Source organism: Acartia tonsa, chromosome 3 (assembly GCF_053477335.1).
Source record: "Acartia tonsa isolate MP-2025a chromosome 3, ASM5347733v1, whole genome shotgun sequence".
NCBI classification, from domain to species: domain Eukaryota; kingdom Metazoa; phylum Arthropoda; class Copepoda; order Calanoida; family Acartiidae; genus Acartia; species Acartia tonsa.
In genome coordinates, this window is record NC_137262.1 from 11190319 (window position 1) to 11207408 (window position 17090).

Genomic DNA, 17090 nt, shown 5'->3' on the forward strand with positions numbered 1-17090 from the left:
CCCCCCCCCCACTTGTCATCCCTCCATGCAATTTCCATTACATCTGTCCCGATTCCCAGAAGAGTCATCCCTTCTACATCATCCAATTTTCTTCTCCATACATCCCCATCCCTCCTTTGGTTGGGTGGGGAGGGTTGCACCACCCTCTGTGACTATATCTCTCTCTCCTACTATTTTTCTTGTGAGTGTGGCACGAGTCAACATCTGAATATTTTTACAAGGAATATAACCCCATCTCTTCTTTTCATGGCATCTTCAAGTTGGACAAAAAAAAATTAATAAGAAAGAAGAGAAAAATATTCTAAAAGTTGAAAAAAAACATCTATTGAATTCTCAAACGTAAAATCTTTATTGGTCAAAAAAACAACATTGTTGGTCAAAAATAATGCCCCATGTTCAGTTCACTTCTGACAATACTGATACAAAAAAGCTTAGAAATGAAGGTTTAAAGTCAGATTACTTTTTTACGAGTGGCTTCGCCCTAAGTTGAAAGTACCTAAAATTTAATTTAAATAAAGAAAATGTTTTTATACAAAAGATCAAAAAGAGCAAATTAAAAATTCCTGAAAATTTTTGAATGATCGATCCAGCCATTCACGTGATTTTACTGGACTTACAAACATGCAGATGGGCATCATGTTATTTTATAAAGGATTTAATGTTTAGATTCCCCCTACTTGTACCTTCTTGACCACTGTGTATTAAGCTGATAGCAGAGCTTGTAATAAGTTTATTCTTTACATCCCTGTGAGATTATCTTCTGGCATCCCAACAGGGTATTCCGGGCAAGTAGACACCATGTTCGACTCACTTCAAACTGAATTTTGTTGCATGATACAAAAAAGTTACATAAATATAAAATAAACAGCCTTTAGATTTATACACAAACAATCAAAAAAAGAAGATTTTAAGTTTTAAACACAGATTTGATGTGTATTGCCTATGTTTTTTAATATAAAAAGGGACCTTTTAATACAACGTCTTAAATTGAAATTATGAATTATCGGCTACACCAATAGCCTTTATTGATTTTTAAGTTTTAAATTAAACGACATGTTGACTTTAGTAAAGTGTTTAATACCACTTGTTAATTAAGGAAATGTGTCTACTACTACAACTGTGTGTATATAAACCCGTATCTCCTTGTTTATTCATATTAACTGTACAATAGAATGTCTTACATGCTACTAAACATTATCTTATACACCTATAAATACAATATTCATAGATAAGTACAGATTATATTCAAAGGGATTTTCAGAATAAACAAAAATACAAATATTTGGTCAGAAATAAGCTTTTCACATTTTCTTAATTTTCATACATTTATTTATATGATTTTTCTCAAAAGTAACTTTAAATATCACTCTAAAATTTAAAATATACTAGTGGCATCGCCCCCAATACATATACATTTACATTAAGTATTGAAATTCATTTTTTGGGAGGGATGGGGGCATTGATGCCGGTAAGAATACTTTGTATTATAAATATTTTATATTAGTACACAAATCAAACTTTTTTTGTAATAATGTTGCATAAAAAAAACTATGTTTATTTAATTAAAGACCACAGTCAGCAGATATGTTTTTTTCATTAGATTTTATATTTGAAATTTATGCTTAAAATGGCAAATACTAAATGCATAGACTCCACCTTCGCTATAATACTCAATCGAACCAGGACCTAGACTTGGAAAGTTAACAACCAAAAAAAATTAAAACATACAACTTCCTCGAACATTAAAATGATAAACTTTCTATGTAATCAGATCATATACGTATCAATACTACAAAGTTACATAGAAGTCATTGATTTCACCTTTGAAAATTTTCTGTATTATGGATTATTATTCTTTTTATCTCATATATTTTTGTTGAGCTACTTATGGAAAAAGTTGTCATTGCTATTATGGTATTATACATTTTAGCCCTTTAAATCACTTTGTTTTTACTTAATCTTTTAGTAGGTTGTTAAATTTCCGTGGCCTCTCAGTTGCCATTTTTGTATATTGTATACATGCCCTGCCCACTTTTGATGGAGCACTTTTTATGGGCCAACCACAGAAAAATGTGGGTGAACGATTTGGTCCTGGTCAAAATATAATCTAGTTTTGACAGGGATACGCGGGATAAGGTAGATACAAAACATAAACAGGTATAATCTAAAGGTAAACATCAATTTTATACTCCTGGCCTATATATAAGATATAGAACATAAAAAGTATGCCATTGTTAAAGTAAAATTGTCTAAAAAAAATTATTAACATAAAAATTTGTGATTGTTTTTAGATTTTAATTAAAATTGTAATGACTATCCCTTGTTTTGTGATGATTCTTTATCAGCAATAAAATATGAATTTCAATTCCTATTTGTTTTTTATTCATTTGGATATTTCTTTAGATAAAAAGAAAACAACAGTAATGTGCGCATTTTGAACAAAAAGTTTAATATTATACAATTTCAAGAAGTAGTTTACAGAGTTTTTTGTAGCATTTTTTGTTTAAACGTCTAGCATCTTTATAGTTTTATAATTGGATGTTAATCCTTGGTCCGATTTTGTACAGTACATATGCGTTTTCTCTGGATTTTTAAATATTTAAAAGTGTTTATTTACAAAAAGTACAAAACAAAAAATCTTAAAACTGCATTTTAAATAAACTTTTATAAGCAATACTTTAGTGGTCAAATGACCTAGTACTTTTATTCTTCAAATCTTGCGAATACTCTCGGTCTACTGGATGTCTGTCATCCAAAATAGTTTTAGGAATAACCTAAACTCAAAACATTTTTTTAGCTCTACATACTTAAATTCTGACTCTGAGATGATTAGATTTCAAATAAAAGCTATCCGTTTTATAAACTAGAGACGGGCGTAAGAACACACCCGAAATGTAAAAATGCTTCTCTGTTAACAAAGTTTTAATATGTATATTTTCATCACAAATAAAAAGTTTCCTCAGCTCATTTCTTTTTTTCCCATCATCATGTCTCTACATTAGATTATGATTAGAGTGTCCAATTTAAGTAATTTACTTCATGAAAAAAATCTTCACTACGATCTTCCAGTCGCTATGGAAAAATTTCGATTTCCCTGCAGCTGCCAGGTTTCCTTATGATTTTTTTACTTAAGACCCTGAGTGGTTTCTGTTTAATCATCTTGTCGATCACAGATATTCCAACTCCCCTTTAATCTTGTAAAATTAATTGAAAATAAGGGGTAGTTTTATCTGGTAGTGTTTTACTTTATGCTAGGTTATACTGGGTACAGGGAAGCCCTGCAAGGTTATTGCTATCCGCTGAAATAAGCATAAAAAAGTTGAAATATTGGGGGTTCTTTGCTCGCAAGGCACTTTGAGGGAAAGCATCAAACCAATTTTTATCTACAATGTAAATGGATTATGAATTACCTACTGGGCATTACAACTGAGATAAAGTTGTATAGTAGCTGCAATCTAAATTTAATTGTCCATTCTAAGTTATCTCTCATCCCTTCCCTTATCCTTTACCCTTACCATTACTCAAGGGGTTAAGAGTAAGCTCTCTGTAACTTACTATATTCAATTCCTGTATTAAAATTAATCAAAATTAAAGAAGAAAACCGAATTTAGAAACAAAAGAAAAAAAGGAAACATATTTAAGTTCCGCCTTGTACATTTAGACCTAACATAAATTGATGCATGATTTTTTTTGTATTTTTATTCTTCCTAGCTATCATAATACTATCATTTGATTTCCCTCCATTTTCTATGAAATTATTTTGACTTTATTATGATGGGAAGAATCTCATTATCAGCAACTTTCAACATCATTTTTTTCCTTTTTAAACACTTAATACTAAGTTTACATCTAACTGTATAAACTTTGTGTTTTGGTTATCCTTGTTAATTCTCTGCATGCGCCTTTAAGAAGTTGTGTACTCTGTTCAAGTCTCCAGCTGGGATCCGAATTAAAATTTGCACAACCCCACTTCCCCCCGCAGACAACCATCCCTTACCCCACTTCCCAGAACATGGATTACCCTTTTTATTTACAAATACATCTACATACAATGGTAAATAATAAAAAAGTTTTGGACATTTTCATCGAAATACAATAATCAAGTTACCAGTCTAATCTACTTGTAGAATAGTTATCCCATAATATAAAATAGTAAACTTCTTTTTCTCTGCAGCTTAAGATTTCGATGGCTACTGGACTACGGAACCGATTGAGTTCTCCTATTTAGGGAAGCTTCATATGGAAGTTCCTAGAGTGGTTTCAGGCTATTATATTTTATGATTTGTCTTGGAATGGTTTTATGCCATTTCTTCAATTCTCGAATACAGAGCCCGTATATGTTTTGGGCGCAACCATTAGTGCTTTAAAAAGTAAGAAAATTATTTTTGAGTCTTAATAGACAACCATATCATGAAATTTCATCTTTAATTATACATATCTGTACACATTGAAATGAAGTTTAGAGGTAGCTTTAAAAACTCCATTTTTACTCTGATTAATTCCACTGTGAGGTAGACCTGATGCTTAATCCTTTAGATAGAAATGTTGTCATTTTATTTTCATGGCATGGCTCAACTCAACATAACATTACAAACATGAAAGTTATTTTTGTAAAAGAATTTCGCCGCCAGTCTCTGGACGTTTCATTTGAGGTAAATTTAAGCTACACTATATAACGTTTTATTCACTATGAAAACAAAACTGGAAAATATTATTCATAATTTGAAAAATCAAGTTAAATTAAGACTGATGAGACAGCGTAAAGTGCCTCCAACAAATGACGTCATACGATAAAAATGACCAATGAGGTGCCAGTATAAATTTTACCATTTGTCAATTACAGTGTATACTGGCCTCTCATTGGTCAATTTTATAGTATGACGTCATTTTTTTGTGGCACTTTCAGCTATCTCAGACTGATTGACCTAATGGAAATGTAGAAAAGTTTTGCTTAAAAATAAAACATAAAAAACAGCAAAATTTACTTCCCTGGAAAGTGTAAATCTAATATATCATCTATCCCGTGTTTAGGCAAAAGTAGGGTCGAAATATACTAGATAACAATTTATATTTCTATAATTATATTAAAGTATATCCACACCCTATACGAGTAAGTAGTAACTTATATATTTCATAATTTAAAACGGTTTAAGTTTATGATTAATATGATATTAAGTTGATCAAGTTCTAATTTATAACCAGAGAGAGGTTTAGCTGTCCACTTTCATTATACATGATAAGGAATGGATAAGTGTTTTCTAAAATATCATAGAGAAGACAAATATTCTCATGAAAATAGTCAACTTTAGAAATGGATATATTATTACTTGGATCCTACACCAGATTTTCATGCTCTCTAATAAAGTGAAACTCGCAGCTGGCTAAAAAAACGAAACACCCTATCCTCTCCCTTTACCCTTTCTTCTCCCCTTTTCTCTTAACAATATGGAGTTTTAAAAAGTGTGTATTATTATTCACATGACCTGATATCTACGACAATGTTATAGCCATCATTAGACATTCCTAGTTTATTAGAATCTTATAAGTTCCCAAAATTCTTAAAATCTAACTTCTTTCATCTTTCAAGATATTATCTTCCATCTTTTTGAAAAAAATAAAACTTAATTTTTTTTATTTTCATGCGGCTGGTCCATTCTTATTGTTCCATATGTTCCTAAAGATTAGAATAACTGTTCCAATCCTGTGCTATTGCATGTAAAACTGATATAATTTAAACTTTTGGTTCATTCAAAAGACCTTCATAATTTAGAGATATCGTAAATTGGTTTTCTTTAATATTTTTTTTTAAAGTAGCAGAGCTACTTGACAAATCATATGATGTGTTAGTTGGTTGTGATGTTTTCAACTTGTCATACATTTCATTATTTGTCAATTTTGTGTCGAGAAATATTTTGAATAGCAAATGACATATGAACAAGATAAAAGGGGGAAAAGGACTCTAATATTACTCTATAGATTTAACTGTGTTATGAACTTTTTTCCAGTGCATTTATTATTTATAAAGTTTAGTCATATTCATTACTAATTATGTATGAGTTTAAAATTGTATTACAGGAAAAAATATCAGTATAGTATTTTTAAATAAGCATACTAGAATCTAATACATTTTGCATGACGATTCCTGTAACAGTTGGTTACTATAAAGAAAATTCTATAATTACCATGACAAAGTTGTTCACCTTAAACATCATCTTTTTATAGCTCTTTAACAACAATTTAAAAATTAAAAAAATATATTTATTCATTTTTGTTGATTCTGTTGATGATTAGGAAAAGAAGTATCAATATAAAGTATTATTCTGTTTCTTCAATATTAAAAGGACGTTAGCTAAACATTTTTGTTTTACATGATGAGCTTCGCCCGTCTTTTTGGATGTTACATATAACCTTTTTGTAACTCCTGTAAAAAAGAAATAAAAATTCTTTCTGATAAATTAATATTCTTATGCTTAAATGTCTTTATATAGTACAAATTTTCAACAAAAAGCGATGAGAATAAATTTTTCAATTTTTTGTTACTTTGAAGAATGTTAAAGTTCCTTGGGTAGAGTCTCGATATTAGACAGTGTTGTAGTAGACTGCAAACTAGAGAAATTTCAGAATTCTTTTAAATAATTTTCTCGTATTCATTCGAATCCGGTGGATAGGAACCGGTTCTCATCCATACGAAAAAAACTATGTCTAGCATCGTATTATATCCAGTTTTCTACGAATATAGAAATGTACAATCATAAGATTAAAACTAGTTTTTTTAGCCGGTGCCTTCGGCACCACGGGGCTAAAAAAACTAGTTTTAATCTTATAATTGTACATTCTATATCCGCGGAAAGCCGTTTATAATACGATACGAGAAATAACTATTCCGCCATTAACACCTATTTTCTCTATGGCATTATGGACAAACGCACAGACAAGCGGACAGACAAAGTGAGTTAATGAATAGAATTTTATTTTTCAATTAGAGGAAAATTCTTAGATTATTAGACTAATATTTGTTAGTATAAATAAGCTTTGTTACTGTTAATGACAAAAAATGTTCACATTGCTTTTTCAATTATTGTTCAATATATATCAAAGACAGTATTTTCAGGAAAGTTTAGTAGTGGTCTATGGCATGTTTTGAGGAAAGTATATTGCACTCCTTTAAAAAATTGCTCCTAGAACTAAAATAACTTGTCCCCCCCCCCCCTCCCCCTAAAAATAAATGTGGGCGACGACATTAGTCGTAATGAAATGCAGGTAAACTCTATTGTTATAGGTATGAAGATAGGAACATTAAAACTAAGTGAGCAATTAACCCCCTTCTGGTTCTATTATTTCATAACCTGTAAATACTTTTCGTCTGGGCTTTTTTTGGTATTTATTTTACCGTTTCAAATATGAATAGTCACACACAAAAGCCTAGCTACTTCAAACTAGGAATATTATTATGATTTTAAAAAAATTCTGACTACTTTAATTTAGAACTTTACTTTTCTTTTTTTTCATTTCTGGATGTTTCCTTGATATCTCTCTTTTCTTTTTAACTTTCTATCTTATTCTATTCTTCACTCTCCCTATCTCTTACTTTTTCTTTCCATTTATCCCAAATTTCCTTATATTAATCCTTTTTAAAAAACGAATATTTAATGTAAACAATTCCCATCCGATTCAAGCATATTTATGGCTGAAAAACCAACCATCATATTCTATATGTAGAGATGCTCGGCCTAAGAAACCTTTCTCAAAAAAATTAAATTCCAGGTGGCCATCCCTACACTGGCTTATTTGAATAATTCCCACTGATTTAACAGTGTACTACTCTTCAAATTAACCATTAATACAAGTAGTTCTGTGCAGGGATAAGGGATAGAACTTCAAACATATGCATATGAATATTATTAGGTTTTGAACGATAAAAATTATAATTTTTTCAGTGGTCAAACTGTCTTAGCACAGTTAATTATATGCTATGTCAGATGCATGAAATTTATAGTTAGAGGAACTAGCGCAAAGTATTTTACCATATAGATTTAAATTTCTGCTAAAAATAAAAGAAAGCTTGGTTGTCTGTTGTCTGTCATAATTGTCATAAATAGTGCCACACAATCTTTAACAATCATACCTTTCATTTGGGTTATTATTTATTTAAACATTGGCAACTATCATCCCTTAATACTGTAGCTAAGTAGTAGTTTTGTAAAACTAAGTTAAGTTCCAACATACCTAGCCCATTCTATCAGCCTATTAATAAATGCCAAACTTGTAAACGATACAAAATCATGGGGTTAATCCCTTTTTTCTGGGCCCATAATTTGTTCATTTTCGTATCCGCGGACAACGGTCATAATAGATAGATATTTTTAATTGTTTTTTCTTTAATATTTTTTTTATTTATAGACTGTTTTTTTTCTAATATTTGTACATATTATATGCCAAAACCTTGGGGCCTCTGCCAACTCATTTTCTCAAAATATCCATTCTTATACTAAAATGTGTATTTATTATGTATTAGGTTATATGTACAAAACTGTATAAGGTAGCATGTAACATTGTTAAGCTACATTTAAAACATGCATATTTTCAACTATTTAGAATTATTTACAGTTTAAAACAAATTAAAATTGATAAACACAGGCTTATTACCTAAAATACATACAGCATGACCCTCGAAAAAGTATTTTTAAGCATCTGCAGCCCTTATTTCTCAATGAATTATCAAAAAATGTATATGTCCTTGTTCTCTGTAGATTTCCACATAAGTAGATATAAAAATATTTTTTTTACATCAATTAACAGCTGAGATTTTTAGAGCCAAAGTTTTGAAAAAGTGGCTGAGGAAAAAGTAACTTTTCAAGAAAAATGTTTTTTTAAAGTGAAATGACGTGTTTTCCTCATAATTTCAATAGTTTTTATAAAACTTATATAAAGATGTTTCCAAGAAATTTATTTCATGCTAAAAGCACTTTTTTCACTTGCTCTAAAAGGCATTTTTAGATTAGTGTAAATTGCAAAAACACCCTTACAGAAAGAAATCCTATAAAAAATAGTAGCAAATTGAAAGTTTACATAAACAGAAATCAAACACTTTTTATTTTATCAAAATAAGTTAAAAAACAAAAAAGTTACAGCTACAAACTTTTATTAAATATTTAACAATTTAAATGATTTTTATGTGTCTTAGATTAATTTGATGAGTGGGCGTGAATTTATTGGTAAAGGTGGCGCTAATTCTTCCGGTAATGAGCATAAATTGGGGAGGGGTTTATTTAAGGTCATATAATAAGTGGGAGATATTATAAGATTTGAGGGAAAATGGTTATAAGAAAAATGTATTCAGTAAAATTTGAAAAGTAGTTTTTTATATGTAAAAGTAACGTTTTTTAATGCAATAAAAAATGTATCAATTGTAAACTTGCTCTTCTTTCTTATTTGTTTTTTAACTGGTTGATAAAAAGTAATATACTAATAAAAAACTAAGAAATATTTAGCAATATCCAGTTTCTCAAGCACTTTTTCCAAACTTTGGCTTTAAAAATCTCGGCTGTTAATTGATGTAAAAAAAATATTTTGATATCCTTTGATGTAGAAAATTATAGAGAACAAGTACATATGAATCTTTTAATATTTTATTGAGAAATATAGGCTGCAGATGCTTAAAAATACTTTTTCGAGGGTCATGCTGTATAATACAATATATAAAGATAAAACTAATTCATTTAAGCAGACGTTAGATGTCATCTTCTATAATACAAAGTAGAATGATGTATGTCCTTCCGTCCGTCCGTCTGTCCCTTAAGATCTCGGTAACCACTGAACTGATTGGATTCTACTCTTCAGGGAATATACCTACTTAAACTCATTTTTCCTTTGATATTTTTATCAAGGACAATTTGCCCGCTGGTGGCGGAACAACAGAAAACTAACAATATTTTAGATTTATATAATTAGTTGCTAATAATATCATTAGAGTAGTAACAAAATAAAATCTGTATATAATATATGTAGTTAAACGTGTAGTATACTGTATCCTACAATCACTACAAGTAAAAATTTTAGTCTACCCTGCAACACCCTAGTTATAGGGAAGCTTCGATTTACTAAAAACATTGTTGAAAAGTAGAAAAGAAGATATATGAATTAGTACAAGACCTCACAAGTTAATAGTATATTCAAAATCATGCTGATATCATATTCAATATCTAATGAGATTTAAATGAACCTCTTTTTATATATACATATACATTCAAAAGCAAACATTTTGCAACGAAATTTATTTTTCATGATTTTCTTCATTTGTTTGTGAAATAACCAAAAAACTCTCTTTTTTAGTTTTTGGAACCAAAATTATTTTTCAAATGTTTTTGTATTTAACTGTGTATGTTGTAGTACAATGACAGTTCCATTAATCTAAAACCGTTTCTCCTCATAATTTATCAAAATTTTTAAAGTGAGAACCCAGTAATTGATTAATTTATCATCCATTGTGCTATCCCCGTATCCCTGATATAACTCTATTGGAAGCAAAAACTTATTTAATATTCAAATTACAGGTGGATAAAAAACCTTCAGTTTCCTGGAAAATTTCCATTGAAACTGTGGATTTTGTGCGCAGGCTCGGCAGCCGTCGGCCAGTCGCACTCTTGCCTTCAATTCATATCTGATTCAGTATATTTAAAATGTAAAGATATATGGATTGCCATATTATCAGGTAGGAAAGGGGCATTTAACTGTAGATTACACTGGTACCAGGCTATTTTATTCGTTTAATCAAAACACTTTATTTGTGTTTTTTTGTTGGTTGGTTCCAAGCTAGTAGTATCCAAACTATTCAACCAATTTATTTGTTCTGCACCAATGTGAAAAGATATCAATTTGTTTGCCATTGTCTTATCCCTTAAGATCTCTACAAATTATAGATAGATTAAGTCAACGCTCTTTTTAAAAAGATTTCTATGCAGCTCTTAGATGACTGACGACGCGCGGCTGCCAAGCCCTGATTTTGAGCCCAGAAGTTGAGTAAATAAGTTTTTGTGCATGTTTGCTGTAATTCTTGCATGTGGCCTCATAATTTGTGGATTTGTTATGTGTCTATGTCGATATTTTGATGATTTTTATGAGTAATTATTAGATCGTAGTTTATCTTCAGCTTATTATGACCGTTCGTAATTCTGTAACGGATAGCTTTGAAAACAAATTTCTAAAAATAAAATCTTTGTATTTCATTCCTTGCATGAGGATTCTTATAATACAGATTCTTAATGTTAAAAGCGTAGTAAATCCACCAAATATTTTTTTCTTATCTACAGTGATTTCTAGGACTATTGGGTCTGTTTTGTTAGGCTTCCCTTTTCTATCGTCATCTTTGTTGATTCATGTCCTTGTTGAGTTGCTATCAACCTCAAACTATTTATCTGACACAATAACAGACAGACCAAATGTTACTACAAAATAAAAAAAACAACGATTCCCCCCTTCCAAAATTATCTTTTAATTCTGGCCCTATCTTTCCCTTGCTCGCACAGTTGTTTCCTTGTCTCTTGGGAGAGTTTAATCAACCCCTGACGAGAATAAGAACATCCATTCCACAGGGCTCGGCAGCCGCGCATTAGCCGAAAATTGAAACATTAATGGGTGCCCAAAAAATTCAACATCTTTGGACACCCAGTTGTTGTTTTTAAGGGAAAGGCGCTCTTTTTATGCGGCCATTGGGTGAATGACGCACGGCTGCCGAGCCCTACTATTCTATATTGTATAGTTTTATGTCTCTCCGAATCTAAATCGGTGACAATGATTAAATGTGTCGCCTGGGACCTTTTTTCCTCTGTTTTTGGCACAATACAGTTAAAACTATGTATATATGGTTCATAACATACATAAGACGAAAAATAAATGACATTAGAATGGTTTTTTATTCTTTGTTTTTTTGGTTAGTCTGTCACTTTTAAATGTTTTATGGGGGGGGGGGGGAGGAGTCTTGCAGTAAAATACCCCTCCAAAATAAAAAAATATAACAGCTAGGATTGGATTGAAAAACAAAAACTCTCTCGTAAAAAAAACGATGATAGCTCTCCGTTACGCCTACAGACTGGTCGACCTAATTGTAGAATAACTTTGCCATAAAAATATCATGAAATAAATTCTTAAAATATGACTATGAAGGGTGGCAATTCTATAATATTTATTATTTACAACATAATTGCAAAAGACAGCAATTTTGAAAATGGCATAATTGCTCTGGTTTTGGGCTGAGTACAGGAGAGAGAGAGAGAGAGAGAGAGAGAGAGAGAGAGAGAGAGAGAGAGAGAGAGAGAGAGAGAGGTACTAATTCCACCTTTTAAGGGTTAAATTTCCTGGGAAAATTGTTGAACCTTTGAGTGCCTTAATAATCCTAATTACAAGAAAACACACACATAGGTAATATTATGTAGGCCCTGTTAGACGTGGAAACATTAGGTTGACATACAAAAAGCTTTTTTTGTGTCTTGATAAAATGACGTCATACTTGCTTACCGTTGGTCAATTAAAACGTATACTGGCCTGCCATGAACAATGTAGGTCAGTGTACTGGCCTATCATTGTTCATTTATATTGTATGACGTCATTTCTTATAGGCACTATAAAGAGCTTCGAATACAATTTATAAAGTCTAAATTTTCATTTATGGTTTTCTTAATATTGACAATGCCATATTTGCCTGATATTAATGTCTGCAAATTGTGTCGATAGACTGTCGATATGTCTGTATTTTATATACCAAGACAACTTTTTATTACAGCCAAGTCTATATAGATATTACCATAAAATTTAATAATTAAGTATAGCATGTCGATATTGGGCCAGCCATGGCCAAATAGTCATAATGCAAACTCAGTTTTGACAAGGTATATCATACAACACTATTCTAATAATGAAACCATGGCTTACGGATGCAATATAAAAGTTAAAATCACTAACAAATTTCACAACTTTATTGTTGAATTATGACGTCAATAGAAAATATCTTGAAGACGCGATTACAAATATTGTAATTTCAGTAATAAATCCAAAAGTCGATATAATATCACATTTAAGTATAACAGAGTATGTACATAAAGATACACTTTGTATAATATGAGAGCTATGATGATGAGTTATTAGTTACTGGCTACGCCCCTTAGTAACGCCGATATATAATAACAATTCACTTTTTTGATGAAATTAAATGTTAAATCTTTTAAATTCGTCTTTTTCAATTAAAAAATCTTATTAATATATCGAAAGAAACATTAATAAATAAACCTAATACTTTATTTACTAGCAAATCAGATTTTCAAAACGGTTGGTAATTTCCTTTAACCACCTGCACTTTTTTTTTTTTTGGGGGGGGGGTGTAAACACCCTTTACCCAAACCCATTGTGAGTCCTTGGTTGCAACTTTAGTGCGAGAATTCGAACCTTAAACCTCAAACAACTATATAACTCTAAAATATAAAAGCATTTTAATTTATTAAAAAACAACAAGGATTTTGAAAAAAAGGGTTACATACAGACATGATTACATAAGAAGTGAGGGAAGACAGGCTTTATAGAACACACTTTGTGGGTTTAACTTTTATCTTTTTTACGGATACACTCCAAAAAAGACCACCCTTACTACCTTTCTGTAAGATGGTATGGGAACTCATACATTCTATTTATTCAGGGTCAGGCGACGACAGGGATCTTAAGGGATGGCACCTTGAACGGTACACCCAATTATGTTAAACAAATTCAAACCTTATGAATGAAAAAAATACTGGTTAAAAAATCTTGACAGTTTCTTTTTTATATTAACTAGTGGTTTCGCCCTTAGCCTCTAGGGGCTTTGCCCCAAGAGGTTAAAGCAACCCAATTTTTCGTATTTTAGATTTAAAAGAAAAATTAAATCTTTTTTTGGGGGGGTATTTTTCATTTTTTGGAAGGGGGAGGGGGGTTGGGGGTGTCCCACCCCCAAGAAAATAGTTATAATCCATCCCGGGACATATGAGAAGCTACCCTGTAAAGGAGAACCCAATCTGTTCAGCAGTTAGCGAGATCCTTCGGTACAAACAAACAGACAGACAGATAGACATCGTTCTACTTTGTATTATAGATAATGGTTGATAACTATCCCTAAAAGCTTGAAAGCTAATAACAAAACGAGCTAATATTCTTTAGGGGAAGTATAATTTGTCGTCAATGATACCCTCCCTTCCTGTGAAACCAGTCAAAATTATACCCTCATTTATTCAAATATGATATATTTTTTCGGAGCAAAGAACTTCTATAAAACACATTTTTTGTCAGATGACTAGTTTTTGAAGTAGTTAGATTGACCATTGTTTGTAATTGGTTCGTTTTACTCTATAAAAAAAATAGCTGCTTCGCCCCTAGCCTCTGGGGGCTTTGCCCAAAGAGGTGATCTAAAAAAATGGGATGAACATTTCTAAGCTATGGTAGATTTTGACAAAAAAAAGATAACATATAGTTAAAAATATAAAAATTCTTATCAACAAAAAATATTACATTTTAAAACCCGTCCGTTCCTGTTTATTTTTGTCCTTGTTCTGACTTCCAAGGCTTTGTTGTTATTGCCCAATCTTTGGAGCAATGAAATGGTAATTTTTCTTTTTTTTTCAAAATTCGAAAAATGAGTTCCCATGAGTCCAAAGGAAATATAACAAGTAGTTTCATAAACAAAATTTCAAAGATTTTACACCAGACTAAAAATTATATTAATTGATAGTAGATATAGGATTATATTAGTAATTATTTATAAGAACACGCATACAAAGCAAAAGAGTTTAAGAAAAGGCAAAATTAGAAAGACATAAAAACTTGGAAAAAACCTATGATTAAAAATGCGCGATATATTTTATTACTTTATTAGAAGTATGTTGGTAAGTTGGACTGAATATCATAATATACACAGGGAGGAAGGATATAATGACAGTTAAATTTATTGACAACACTTTTTTCAAGCATCATTTATTAAAGAAATAAGTTGACAGGATGAGGGGGAGGATTTTTTTATACAATGTCTCATCCCTGAGTCCCTGAATAAACATAATTGGTTGTGTTTATGGTTTTCAACGGGTGAAGATGATTTTTCATGAGGATTTTAAGTGGTGCCAAGGTTGAAGGGAGCATCATTTTTGCTTTTTAATATATAAATATAAATCTAGACATATACAAGAAAAAACGACCACTCACAACAGTATAAAAATCTTTTTCTATATATTCAATGGCAATCAACAGTTTATCAGAGCCTGTCGCTAAATTCTTTGGGATTTATTTTTTTCTGATGTTGATTTCTCTTGAGGGGGTAGTGTTACCCTCCCCCAAAATAGATATAAACCTTCCCAGGACCTATGAGAAGCTTTACTGTAAAGGAGAACCATATCGGTTCAGCGGTTAGCGAGATCCTTAGATACAAATAGACAGATAGACAGTCAGTCAATTTTATATAAGGATAGCTCTGATATATACCTCCCTTCTTGGTGTATGTTGTGTGAGGGAGGGGTATATATGTGGTGGAATTGAAAGATTAACCTCCTGACATTTAATCATTTCAAATAATCTTATAATTACTTACTTCTTTACAATTAGGATACATTTCAATTTTCAAATTAGACCAACATAGAGCCTTTCATTGGAAGCAAAGCTTCTATGAATTCTTTCATTTATATCTGTGCGTCCGTCCGTTTGTCCTAAACGGATAGCTTTTTGAATTTACAATTTCTACCAGACAGTACATGTTAAACTTTAATTGTTCATAGTTATATTGACTCATTTTTACACCACATGATTAATAAAAGATATGCTTTTCGAGCACTTTTTCATTATTTTTTTTGTTTCTTTACTTAAGAATAACCTATATTTTTAAAAATATGTATCTGATTTTATTATAAATATATAAAATATCGTTAATTTTGTGCAGGTTGACAAGGATTAGATGTGATTTAATTGAAATATATTCCTACAATTGAGCTGTGTGTTTTTCCTTGGATAGTCTTTTTCAACAACAGTGCCATGTATTATTCCATGCTTTTTAAATGTCTTAACCTCTTTTCGAGGAAGCTTTGTGTTTATCAAGATCGAAATTAATTCCTTATCATTATCCCAAATTAAGCGCAAATGTCGTCTTGTTTGACTTTCCTTTCATAAAGTGACGCGGTATGGATTGTTTATATTTTGATGCGCCCACGTTCGTTACTTTTGAATGAGATATGAGTGTGTGAAGATTTCGGAGAACAAAAATTGGCCTATCATTGGTCTCATAGTGCGTGAACAACCCTAGTATACCAGGGATTTGAAACCATAAGAACTTCAGGTAGAATTTGTTAATTTTATTAAGTGGAATGGTGAATAGGACGATTATATTTAGTTTAAAAGGCTTTAGCCAGCTAAACATGAAACTTTATTATGAGTAATTATTATGTTTTAGTAATTTTTTATGTGCCCTTATTTTTGCATTTAACAATGATTTATTAAACCGAATAATTTTCCTTTAAAGCCAAAGTTTCCAAAGATTCTTAACCGTAGAGAAAAATGATTTTAAAAAGCAATTAAGATTACGTGGTTATAAAAACTGGAATTTTGTATTAATTGATTTTGTAATTTCAGGACTTTGAAATAATTTCATCAATAAATCTATAATCAAACCTGCTGTTGAAACTTGATGGTTCCTGGTATTGGGGGTTTGTATGTTCGCCAACAGATCTCGAGAACTTCCCGCTAATTCGGAAGTCACACTCAACCAAAGTGTCATGGTTGAGACAATTTCAAAGGATCTGAAGAATAGGCGTTAGCATTCTTCAAGAGATCAATAGCATCCAGTGATTATTGATGCAATAAACTGTGACAATTTTTTCTGTGAAATAAGTACCTAGTGAATCAATATGCCACTAACCAAAAAGCAGAAAATTGAGCGAGCTATCGCTATTGGCAGTGAAAGGCTAGAGGTGTTTGACGAACAGTTAAAAGTGTTTTATGACAATCTAAAAGCCTGCCAAAGTTTTAGTTCATGTGAAAATGTGAATTTAAAATCAATTCGTGACATTTTTAGTGAGGTCAAGGACCAATCTGAC